This window comes from Pogona vitticeps, chromosome 2 (assembly GCF_051106095.1).
Source record: "Pogona vitticeps strain Pit_001003342236 chromosome 2, PviZW2.1, whole genome shotgun sequence".
Classification (NCBI taxonomy): Eukaryota; Metazoa; Chordata; class Lepidosauria; order Squamata; family Agamidae; genus Pogona; species Pogona vitticeps.
This window is the reverse complement of record NC_135784.1, coordinates 41,122,328-41,132,611: the sequence shown is the minus strand read 5'-3', so window position 1 is coordinate 41,132,611 and position 10,284 is coordinate 41,122,328. Positions and strand designations below refer to the sequence as shown.

The 10,284-nt window shown below is 42.8% G+C and overlaps 1 pseudogene; it reads left to right on the top strand.

The window, feature by feature from the left end:
• The first annotated feature begins 5,245 nt into the window (after positions 1 to 5,245).
• On the top strand, positions 5,246 to 6,206 carry LOC110088107 (ornithine decarboxylase antizyme 1 pseudogene; annotated as a pseudogene).
• Positions 6,207 to 10,284: the final 4,078 nt, after the last annotated feature.

Here is a 10,284-nt window from a genome sequence, read left to right as displayed (position 1 = left end):
CAGTGTTTTGTCCGAAGACAATCTTCCGTGGTCACATGGCCAGTGCGACTTACACATGGAACGCTGTTACCTTCCCACCGAGGTGGTCCCTATTAATCTACTCGCATTTGCATGCTTTCGAACCGCTAGGTTGGCGGGAGCTGGGACAAGCAACGGGCGCTCACTCCGTCGCGTGGATTCGATCTTACGACTGCTTGGTCTTCTGACCCTGCAGCACAGGCTTCTGCAGCGCCACCACGTGTTTTAAGCACAGATTAATCTGTGTTTTAAGCACAGATTAAAACAATGCAGTCCTGCAAGACATAGCCAAATAATCTAAACAGATTAGCAAACTAATGATAAGACTAAAACACAGAAGCAGTGACCGTTGGTTTATGTGGGGTTGGGAAAGCTTCCTGCAAGGAGCCAGAATTTACTGAAAAGACACTAACAATATAATGGAATCGAAAGGTCTTAATAATCTTAGAACTGCAGAGCTGGGAGGGACCTGTGGATTATGAGACCAGCTCCTCTCAAAATGGGGAATCAAACTCCCAACCTCTGGCTCCACAGTCAGAGTCTTAATCACATCTGATCAATGTTTTGGACAATACATATGTCCAATATGTATTGTTACGGGAGTACTATTATTTATTTATTTATTTATTTATTTATTTATTTATTTATTTATTTATTTATTTATTTATTTATTTATTTATTTATTTTTTAATTTTATCACACCTTTCCCCTTAAAATGGAACTCTACTTCTAGTTTTAGTAAACTTGTTTTTAAAATGAAGTGTGTGTGTGTGTGTGTGTGTGTGTGTGTATAAAAACACTTCATTTTAAAAACAAGTTTACTAAAACTAGAAAGCTTCTTGAAATGAAAGGAACTAGCTCAAACGTGACTATGTCTTTTTTAATATACAGTTCATTTTGCATGAAACTATCATAATGAGCTTGTAGTGCTGGATCAGGTTCATCATGTGAACATTTTGGAAGAGCGTCAATATGTATTGCATAATGATGGCGACATAATTTGTTAACAGCTTTATGAAGTCCAGCTGAGGTAACAGTGACTTATACTATGAACATGTGCATCTGAAGGATGTGTGACAAAAACATCAACATGATGAACCCTAATAGTTTCTTTCCCATAGCTTTTAAAATAATAATAAAATCCCTAATAATAAAAAAGTTCATAATAATAACAACATTTACCACAGTCGCTTCGAAAAGCTGCACTAACAGCTTAAGCAAAAGTGCCCAACATGCAGGAAGGTTTGACACCCTTTGCAGTTTTCTTGGGAAGAAATCCCATTCACTGAAATTCTGTTGAAGTTAGTGCAACATAAAGGTATGCCTGTGGAACTGTGCAGGGTGCTGCTCCATGGCAACCTACATCACATAATTTGATTTGTGCAATTGATCATGTGATTCACAGCAGAAGTACTGTACAGCACACTTGTGGGAGTCAGTCCTTCATGAATATTACTTCTGCTTCATCATGATTTTCCCTACCACTTGCCTACCTTTTGAGTTATGCACGCAGAGCTGCACAATAGGATTTTCAGCCATCAAATTGTTAGGCCTCACTTAGAAGGAATCATGGATCAGTCTGTATCCACTTGCTTTTCAGGGTTAAATGTTCTTGGATGTTCAGCATTCATTCATTTCTTCACTCGCTCGCTCACTCACTCATTCATTTAGATGCCAGGAACAATCTGACTTCAAGGCAGGTGATTGCTAACACAGGGCTCATTCCTGAAGAAGGTGCTTTGGAATATAAAATTTCCAAACACATTTTCCCACTGAATTCGCCTTCAAATGATCTGCCCCACACTTTCCCAATTATTTTTTTTTAAAATTAAAACAATCTGTAAATATTTGGCAAATTGAAGACTAAAGAGTGACATAATTCCTAACATTTGTCACTTATCTTGGCATTATTCAGGCAAAGCAAAACGTGACTGAAGACTTTGCATACTAAACCTCGTGCCAAATAATAGAGAGACATCATTTTTGAGTGGGTTCATGCAAAGCATGTGTCACTGTCGCAGCTGGATCCAGTCCCCACCGCCCGCTTGAATAACAATTGAAAGTGCAAGGCAATTGTAAATCATTGCTGTTCTGATGGGATTTTAATGGTTAAAGGGTGAGTGTACCAAAGCAGCCAAAAGTCAGTGTGGCATAATGCTTAGACTGTGGGCCTAGGGCCAAGCAACAAATCCCCACTGGCCATGAAGCTCGCCAAGCGGCTTTGGTGTAGCCACACACTCTCAGTCTGACCTACCTCAAAGGGTTCTTGTTAAAATAAAGAGAGAAGGAGAAGAGGTGTGTATGGTATCTCAAGCTCATTGGCATAAATGCAGGATATAAACATAACACATAACATAAAAGGTGTTCTACAAGACCATAAAATGAAATTGGGGAAAGGGAGGAGGGAATGAGAATCAGTGATGTACTATAGTAAAAAGTACACCAGTAGACAAGAGCTTGGTGTCTGACACATCCCATATGCTTGATTTCATTTTGACCACAATATATTCCTAGAAAGCATAAGAAAAGTTGAACTACAATACCATTTTCTCCCCAAACCCCACTTTTTCTTTATGGATGGTAGTAAAAAGACAACTAAATCCAAATCCAGACAAACTGTAAATGATTCCATGCCCGTGCATTTACCTATCCATCTTTTTATTTGCTAACCCAACATCTTTCAGGACCTCCAGTTTTAGTCAGACACCAGAGGTCTGAAGAAGCCATGAGGAAATTACAGAGGGGTGTTAAAGAGATAATTGTCAACACGTATCACTGAATTGTTGTAGGGCTTCCATCTGCCAAGTCCCTTCACAATGTCAGCTTGTATTTGTTTCGTGCATTTTATGGGTGGCTGATCCACACTCTAAGGATCCATTGTTTGTGAATGTTGTGCCATTGTCTGATTCCTAACTGCCCACGTTTTTCCTTGAACATCCTCTCCTTGTGTTGCTTTTATAGAAAGAAATATAATGAAGCCAAATCTGGAACAGAGACCATAGTTGGTATGAATGAAATGTTTGTACTGTTGAAAATGTGATGATTATACACTCTTATACAACCCTAACCCTAGCCTTAATTCTAACCTTAACCTTAACATCTGGATAGAGCTGCAGTCCTAGGGATATTCAGTGTAAGCTCTGTTTACATTATTCAAAGACTTGTAGTCATACAGAGGATGGACAGAATCTGTTCTCAGTCATCCCAGAGTAACAATGGGCTCAAACTACAGGAAGTCAGATTTCGATTGAATATCAGGAAAAACTTCTTTACTGTTAGAGCAGTACAACAGTGGAACCAATGGCCTCAAGAGGTAGTGAGTGCTGAGATGATGGAGACATTCAAGAGAAACTTAGATAATCAATCATCTGTCAGATATACTTTGATTTGGATTTCTTTATTGAGCAGGAGCTTGGACTTGATGGCCGTATAGGCTCCTTCCAATTCAATTATTCTATGATTCTATATCTTCACATGCTGATTAATAGATTTTTACCCCCTGTTTTCTTGTTCTCTTGTAGTATTTGACTTTATGAATTGTGTTTTTGTTCTTGCTGTACAATGCCCAGAGTAACAGTTTGTTAGGTGGACAGAATAAAAATTGAATGAGTGATTGAATGAATTAATGCAACAGGTGCATTTTCTAGACATTACTGTGAGACTACAACATGAACATCTTAACACCATGCTATTTCGGAAACCCACCAATTGATACACTTACTTGCACTCTTCCAGCTTCCATCCTGAACACATAACAAAATCTATTGTGTACACTCAAACCCTTAAATACAATCACATCTGTTCTGACCCCCAGGATAGAGGCTCCAAACTCAAGGATCTACAACATGCATTCCTCAGACTACAATACCCACCTCATATGATTAAGGAGCAAATCAACAAAGCAAGATCCATACCTAGAAGTAACTTACTGCAAGACAGACCAAGAAGATGAAATGACAGAACACTGCTAGTTGTCATTTACAGTCCACAACTGATACCACTCATACACATCCTAAGTCATCTCCAACCCACCCTTGACAAAAAACTCTCCAAAGTCCTTGGTGGGAGACCCATACTTGCCTACAGACAATACCACAACCTCAAGCAAATACTTGCACACAATAGACCACAAAACAATACAAACAGGGGGACTACACCTTACCAGAGACGCAGATGTCAACTCTGCCCACACATCTATTCTGGTAACACAATCATGGGACCTAACAATGCAACACACAATATCAAACGTAGCTTCACTTGTAATGTGATCTACACCATATTTTGCCAACAATGCCCCTCTACATCTACATAGGATAAACTTGACAATCTCTATGGAAACAGATGAACAGCCACAAAATTGACATCAGAAACCACAATACATAGAAACCCTTTTGGGGTTTATTACATCTTCATACATTCCCAGACCCCCACCTTCTGTCTCTCTCCACTTCCCCCACCTTTCATCTCTGCTCAGACCTGTTTTCTGCCTTCCTGAAGTATTTTTACAATAGGACTGTAAAACAAACATAGATCTATTTACTGTACAGTGGGGTCTTGACTTGAGAACTTAATCCGTACTGGAAGGTGGTTCTCAAGTCAAAAAGTTCTCAGGTGAAATCTGCATTTCCCATAGGAATGCATTGAAAACCATTTGATCCGTATCTGCTCTTTTCCGTCCATAGAAACTAATGGGAAGCTGCTATTCCGCCTTCGACCACTAGAGGGGGATATTTTGTTTCTTTTTTTCTTAGGTCAAGAAAGGTTCAGGGAAGGCAGGGAAAATACAGTCCAGGCAGTCCAAAGACTGTCTCCCAATCCACTCTCTAAACGCTGGGAGGAGTGAGGAAGCAGACAGGCACCCTTTTCACTGGCCAACAGTTAACTGAAAGTTCACATTTTGCACTTTCCCTGCCTCCCACGTGGGTTTTTTTCAGTTCTTAACTCAAATCTAAGTATGTAAGTCAAGTCAATATTTTCCTATGAGAGTGGTTCTTAAGTCAAAATGTTCTTAACCCAAGCCGTTCTTAAGCAAGACCCCACTGTATGTAACCAATGAACATTTAGAATGTGAAACTGATATACTGTATCATATACATTTTATTTTATTCCATTCTGTCTCTTAATGTCTGACAAAGTGGACATGTCCATGAAAGCTTACATCAAAACGTCATAGTTAGTCTTTCAGGTGCCACATGTTGTTGTCCTTTTTCCCCCCCTATTATTTTGTTTTGTTTTGTTTCTTTGGATTTTGCCTGATAAGAATGCTGGGATTCGATTTTGTGCAGCCCAGGAGAAAGGCAGGAAGGAGGCTTGAGGTTGTGGGATTGTCTGTAGGCAAGAGTGGTCGAGGAGGCAGTGGCGGGGGGGGGGGCACAGACCTGACCAGGGGTTTCAGTGACCAGGGGGTGGCCCGGATGGTGAAATCCTCCCTGCAGCAGATCCTGAACAATCACTGCTTTGCCCGAGAGAAGGAAGGAAATAAAAAGACCCATGCCATGCCCACCATGCTCACTAATGCAGCTTTGACCAGTTCCAGGGGTTCCTTCAGTTGCTGTAGGAGGGTTCAGGGCCTTGGTGGTGTTCCTAGTGCCCCTCACCCACCCCTGAAGGTCCCAGGTGAGGGAATAGCCAGAGGGATCACAGTCTTTCAGTTAATTTATTTTATGCTGATAATTGGCTGAATGTCACAGAGGAGGTCACCTCCAACAACAGGACGTGAATCCTGAACATCTAGTCCAGGCTGACGGATGCCAAACACATCATCTGGAGAACTGTGTTGAACAACAACAGTGTCTACCTCAAAATCCCTGGTGGGGCTTTGCCCGAAGGGAGCAAAGACAGTTTTGCCGTTCTCCTCGAGTTTGCTGAGGAACACCTTCAAATCGACCATGTCTTCATTCGCTTCCACAAGAACAGAGATGACAGAGCCTCGTTGCTCCGAACTTTCTGCCAGTTGGGCTTTGAGATTGTGAGACCAGGACATCCCCTTGTTCCCAAATGACCCGATGCTTGCTTCATGGCCTGCACATTTGAATGAGACTCTTTGGAAGAAGATTAGATTTCATTGTGTTTTATTTGTTTGTTTGTTTTTCTTTCCTCTCTTTCTGTTGAGATTTCCCCCTCTCCCTGCCTCGTAGAGCTTTCTTGTCGTTATTAGGAGATGGATCTGTAGAAATTTGGTCAACATCCTATAATGCCTATGTGTGTATGTGTTAGCGCACATAAATGACTACTTTGTTTGAACTGAGGTGCCAGGCCACTCTGGTAGTGGTGATGGTGGGAGAAATACTGAAAATTTTCCTGCTTGGGTTATCTTTCTCTCTCTCTTTTCCCTTCCCTGCATTTCTTCACATGTTGTGTCTGTGCAAAAATAGAAACACTCACTCCAAATTAGCCACATATATTCCCCTGGAAGTTTAATATTGTGTGTTTGCAATACCAGAGTATTTGCTGTAATTCTAAATAAAAGTTTATATTTTACTTTTTTAAAAAAAGAATGCTGGAGTTCTGAAGAAAATCAGGAAAACGTTAAGGAAAGAAAATGTCCAATTGGTTAAAAGAAGGAAAATAAAATTCGTGATGATGAAGCATTACTGTGACAACCCCAGACCTCCTGGGATATGCCACAGTTTCACTAAGCTGCCACCAACCATTCCCTGTAAGGAGTCACACAGACCAGGAATGGATTTCTAACAAACAAAGGAATAAGGTTTATTTAAATAACACACAGGGAAAATAAAATGATCAAGTGAATAAGATACAGTAACGTGGCTTAGTCTCAATCATACATACACCAGTTTGGTTCACACAGAACACCTTTAAATAAAGCACAGACCCTGAACCTATCAGTTCTGGCTACCCATAAAGACACCTGAACCTATCAGGTAGGTACTGACTGACACACAGTAGTACCCTGTCTGACACACAGACTCCCACTCCAGCTTCTTCTCTCAGCTTCTCTCTTAGCTTCTCCACACAAGCTCCACATATATATACAGTACAGCCCCTCCTCCTGATGTCCCGCCTTCCACTCCCCATAGGATGGAACTTTCCCTCCAAACCCATGACAGACAGGTAACATCAGTGCTGTATGTAACACCTCCCCTCTTTATAAGTTGTTTTGTAGGGGGAAAGCTAAAGTGCTTTTCTCCAAAAAAACAACCTGGATCCAAAACATACAAAAACAGTTATACATTAACATAAAATACCATACTTACTCTAGGATAAACATATCAATTAGGCATTTAAACATTTACCATTTACAATACATCAAGTTACCTTTATTGATACAAACCAAGCATGTTTAATAAACAAGTACATTTAACCTTTGGTCACCAAAATATATACATAGTCCATGTTCCTTCGCCGTCTTCATTCTTCGGGTCTTCTTGACAAGGCGTCAGCAACACAGTTCACTGACCCTCTGACCACCTTCACTTCAAAGTCATAGTCTTGCAGGTTTAAAGCCCACCTCATAAGTTTACCATTGTGGGTTTTCATTGTCTTTAACCATTGCAGTGGTGAATGGTCAGTGCACAGAATAAAATGTCTTCCCCAGATGTAAGGCTTGGCCTTCTGGATCGCGTAGACTATGGCCAGGCACTCCTTTTCCACGGTTGCCAAATGTCTCTCACCTTTCTGGAGTTTCCTACTCAGGTAGGACACTGGATGCTGGTCACCATTTTCATCCTCCTGGCAAAGAACTGCTCCTACCCCGCTGTTAGACGCATCGGTGTATATGATGAACTCCCGGTCGAAGTCTGGAGCACGCAGCACTGGATAGTTGATGAGGGCCTCCTTCAACCTCTGGAACGCCTCCTCACAGTCGCTGGTCCACGGGATGCGGTCATCAGTCTTCTTCCGCGTCAGATCGGTCAGCGGAGTCGCCATCTCGCTAAACCTCGGGATGAACTTTCTGTAGTAGCCCACCAACCCAAGAAATGATTTGACATTTTTCTTGGTGTTGGGCCTGGGCCAATCACGAACTGCTTCTATCTTGGCCTCTAGGGGTTTGATCACTCCTCCCCCTACTATGTGACCCAAGTATTTTATTTCTGGGCTACCCAGCTGACACTTGCTCGCCTTTACTGTTAGCCCTGCTGCACTTAACCTCTGCAGCACTAACTCCAGGTGTTTCAGGTGATCCTCCCAGGTATTGCTGAAGATCCCTATGTCGTCAATGTAGGCCACAGTAAAGTCACTGAGCCCTGCTAAGGTCTGGTCCATCAGCCTTTGGAATGTGGCTGGTGCATTTCTGAGACCAAAACTCAGGACTCTAAACTCATAGAGACCAAAAGGGCTGCAAAAGGCGGTCTTTTCTTGATCCCTGGGATCAATCCTTAATTGCCAATATCCCTTTACCAGGTCCAATGATGAAATGAACCGACAACCCCCTATGGTTTCAATCAGGTTGTCTAGCCTGGGCATTGGGTAGGCATCAGGAGTGGTTACGCGGTTTAACTTCCTGTAATCTACACAAAACCTAATGCTCCCATCAGGCTTGTCCACCAGGACTATCGGAGAGGACCAAGGACTAGAAGAGGGGACGATTATGTTCTCCCTAAGCATCTCGTCCAGCTCCTTCCGCACCTTGTCTCTATAGGGTCCCGTCACTCGGTATGGGGATACTGCTTGCGGGGGTGCATCCCCTGTGTGGATCCGATGCATCACTCCCTTCACTATCCCCGGCTTATTGGAAAACACCTTTTGATATTTGATGAGCAGCATTTTTAGTTCTTGCTGTTGGTCTTGGGTGAGTGCAGGACTGATCTTTACCTCATCTGGGTTGTATTTTACTTCCCCTCTACCCTCCCAGAAGGGTAATTCAGCTTCCTCACTCTCAGCTGCTTTTATTGCAAATAAAACCCTCTGTTCCCCTCTGTAGTAGGGTTTTAGGGCATTCACATGTACCACCCTCCTTGCTTGGTGTTCCTCCTGCTCTATTAGGTAGTTCAGATCTGACATCTTGGAAATGACCCTATATGGTCCTGCCCATTTGAGCTGCAGTTTGTTCTCTCTGCAGGGCCTAAGCCAAAGCACTTCCTCCCCTGGGTCAAAGTGCCTCTCCCTGGATTTGTGGTCATACCATGTTTTCTGTCTGACCTTCTGAGCTTGCAGGTTTTCTGCTGCTAGCTCTAGGTTTCTCTTTAGGTCATTCATCAAGGTGTCTATATATGTCACCACATCTTGTGGGTCATCCTGGGTGATCTGCTCCCAATTTTGTTTGATTAAATCAAGTGGCCCTTTCACCCTTCTCCCAAACAAAAGTTCAAACGGACTGAACCCGGTACTGGCTTGTGGCACCGATCGATAAGCAAACAAAAGGGATTGCAGCTTCTGGTCCCAATTGTTTGGATTCTCTGCCAAGTAAGCCCTAATCATGCGCATCAAAGTCCCATTGAACTTCTCCGTTAACCCATTACTTTCAGGGTGATAGGCAGTGGTTTCCTTGTGTTTAATTCCACAGATTTGCCATAACCGTTTCATGAGCTTCGATGTAAACGATGCGCCCAAATCTGTGATTATTTCTGAGGCAAATCCCATCCTGGACATATACCCCACCAAGGCATCTGCCACTGTGTTAGTTTCAATGTTAGTCAAGGGTATGGCTTCAGGGTACCTCGTGGCATGGTCCACAATGGTGAGAATGAACCTGTTCCCCCTCTTTGTGGCCTTGGGCAAAGGTCCCACAATATCCACCCCTATACATTTGAACGGAGTGTCAATCACAGGCAAAGGGCACAACTTTGCTTTGGTCCTGTCACGGTTATTCCCCTGCCTCTGACACACATCACATTGTTTACAGAACTCCTTGATCTGCTTCCCTATTTCAGGCCAGTAAAAATTCTGTGTGATTCTCTGCTGTGTTTTGTTCACCCCTAAGTGCACAGCAAACATGTCAGAGTGCCCCCTTTGTAAGATCATGGGGCGATACCTTTCAGGTACCACTAGCTGACTTCTGATCCCATCTCCCCCTTTTGAGATATTCCTCAGGGTCTCTCTATATAAAATTCCCTTTTTCTCACAAAATCTCACTGGGGTTTCAGGTGTTAGCTGGGTGTCTGTCACCTGTTCAAAACACTTTTGGAGAGTGGCGTCTGCCTTTTGCTCTTGGCCAAATTTGCTGTTTGTGGTTAAGGTTTCCACCACAGCTTCGGAACTCCCCCCACCTGCTTCCGTCTCGAGCTCGACAGTACCCCCCTGAACTGTCCCCGTGGTAGCTTGTGAACGTGTAATCACTAGCACCCGTTTCACATGTTCAGCCAG